This window comes from Echinops telfairi, unplaced genomic scaffold, assembly GCF_000313985.2.
Source record: "Echinops telfairi isolate 266 unplaced genomic scaffold, ASM31398v2 ScPeMD7_7457;HRSCAF=8495, whole genome shotgun sequence".
NCBI classification, from domain to species: domain Eukaryota; kingdom Metazoa; phylum Chordata; class Mammalia; order Afrosoricida; family Tenrecidae; genus Echinops; species Echinops telfairi.
Window position 1 is genome coordinate 30589873 of NW_022111357.1, and position 2713 is coordinate 30592585.

Consider the following 2713-nt stretch of genomic DNA (forward strand, 5'->3'; position numbering starts at 1 on the left):
AAGAAGAAACAGCTGGAAAGATCAACTAATAATCGGCATGTGAAGTGTACCGTATGTGGATCCAGGAATATTAGAATTTGTCAAAAATAAAAGAGCGATCTCCTAGACTTAAGTGAGTTGAGGTTGACTGGCATTGGTCATGCGGAATCAGGCGCCTGTAGGGTTGACTGCTGTGACGTGACAGATTCAAGAGGAATGGTGTCACATTCATCAACAGAAGGAGCATTTCGAGACCCATATGAAGTACAACGCTGGCCGTGGTAGGCTACGAGCTACATGCCTACGAAGAAGTACAGTTGATATATAGCTCTTACGCAACTTACGTACCAAATACTAAAGCTAGTGATGAAGACATTGAAGAATCCCACCAACTCCTTCCGTTTCAAGTTGATTACACATGTAATCAAGAGGCACCAATCATTATTGATCATTGGAACGTGAAAATTAGAAGCAAAGAGAAAAAAGCAGTAGTTGGAAATACGGCCTTGAAGACAGAGAAATCTGGTGGCATGCTAGAATTTTGCCAGACCAATGACCGCTTCATTGCAAAACTCTGTTCAACCACATGAGCAGTGACTAAATAGGTGGACCTCATCAGATGGAATCAGGAATTGAATTGACTATTTGTAGAAAGAGACAATGGAGAAGCTCAATGTCAGCAGCTAAAACCAGGCCAGGGGCTGACTGGAACAAACGGCCAACTGTGCCCACGCAAGTTCAAGCTGAAGCGTAAGAAAATAAAACTAAATCCTTGAGAATCAAAATATGACCTTGGGTCTATGCCACCTGCATTTCTAGACCCTCTCAAGAACAGATTTGACACAATGAACACTGTTGACAGATGACCTGGCCAACTGTGCTCTGACAGCAAGAGCATCACACGTGGACGAAGCAAGAGGTCCTTTACAAGAAACTAAAGAAAGAAAAGACCGAAGTGGATGTCAGTGAAGTTTCCAAACTCCCTCTTGGACTTGGAGTAGCTGAAGGGAATGAAAGAAAGATGGAGTCAAAGACCACGCAGAGCATCGCAAAAGGCAGATAAAATATGATAATGAAATGTATGAAGACAGGAAGCCAAAATGAGAGAAAGCACTCCACGGATCTCAAGCAGAAAGAAATGAACGTTGAAGGGCTCTATAGGCAAACTATTTCACGACACAGGAAATATCAAAAGAAGATGTTTTCTTGACCTTCCAGTCTCAGTCAACTGTCACCCCGGGAGGTCTCTTGATGACCCTGACCAATGCTGTGTCCTTTCCAGTCTTTCATTTTACCCCAATCATTCTATTTTTTCATAGCATTTATCCCACTCTGAAACTTGCTTATTTGGCCTTTTGGCTAAGATCAAGTGTAGTATCTGTTTTTATCTGTTCAATATCTGATACGTCCTCTATCCAAGGACAGTATATTAAATGGATTTTTGGAGCAGGGAGATGCAATAGGAGCTTGCTCCGTCCACTCCAAGCATCGACCTGGTATTGCAGTACTTCCAGGAATGTTGCACCCCCACCCCCGGGGGAATTAAAAAAAAAAATAAACTTGCTTATTTGTTCCCTTGTTTATGGTGTATTTCCCTGCTAACTGAAAGTTCCAGAAGGAAGAGAACTGGTTATTTTCCCCACACCCCCCTTCTGTATCGTTGGTGGAGTCGTGGATACGAGTTGGCCTGCCATCCAAATGGCTGGCAGTTCAAAACCAGCAGCAGCTCTGGGTGAGAAAGACTGGCTTTGTACTCCTGGAAACAGCTCCAGGGCTGGAGACCCACAGTGGGTCACTATGTGTCAGCATCGACTGGACAGTGGTTGCGTTGGGCTTTTTCTGCATCTCTGACCCTAGACAGCACGTGGTACAGACAGGTGCTAAGGCAACACGTGGGAATGAGAGTAGCCCCTTCCATGCCAATAGAGGTACCGGAGGCTGCAGGTGTGTGTACACAGACATTCTGTAAAGTCCACCCGAATGGATAACAGGAGAGATTGTCATTTCCAATCTGAAACCCCTTCTACTACCAATATCTAGGAATGTGGGATCCGCGATCACAGACATAATCCAAGAGACTTTCGCTTTCGGGGAAGTAGGGGAAAAGCCGCAGCTAAGGGCAGCACGGAGACAGGGGCTGAGGCCGCGGCTGTTGAGGATGCTGGCAATGTTGGTACCTGACAATCTCGGATTTTAGTAGTGATGACTTAAGCCTTGGACTGCCCAAGATGGAAAGACGGAACTGAGCCCACTACCAGACACGGGGGTCCTTGTATGATTAGGCTTCCGATAAAGGGAATCATGCAGGGAAACCAGTTATGAACCTAGCGGGGTGGCCAGCACTTGTCTGTCCCAGTCTTAGGTGAACAGAAAAAGTTGCCCTGAGTTTTCTGAATATCCTTTCTTCCCGTAAGTTCAGAGTTCAAATGATTTCTGCACATATGGGCCAGGAAACCTCAAGTTGAGAAATTAATATTCAGCGCTCTGTTCCGTGCCGCCCTGCACTTCATGGCTGTGCTACAGGGGTGAATACTGGGAAGCCCAGAGGCTTCTGCTCATGGTTTAGACGGGACCTTCCTCCACAGGGACTGAAGTCTATATTCCATTGGCCAGAAGTGTCTGCCTTGAGTCCCTCTCTTCCCCAGCTGCCAAGAGGCGCATGCAGTGAGGGAGCTGGGAAAATCGTTAAGGGAGTCATTCTGGTGCTGATACCGAGGAAGAATGGGGAGTGGAC

The 2713-nt window shown here is 46.1% G+C and overlaps 1 non-coding gene across 1 annotated transcript; it reads left to right on the forward strand.

Moving 5' to 3' along the window:
* The first annotated feature begins 1317 nt into the window (after nucleotides 1–1317).
* On the forward strand, nucleotides 1318–1509 carry LOC115872811. Its single transcript, XR_004048055.1, has one exon. It is a non-coding gene; the product is annotated as a U2 spliceosomal RNA (small nuclear RNA).
* Nucleotides 1510–2713: the final 1204 nt, after the last annotated feature.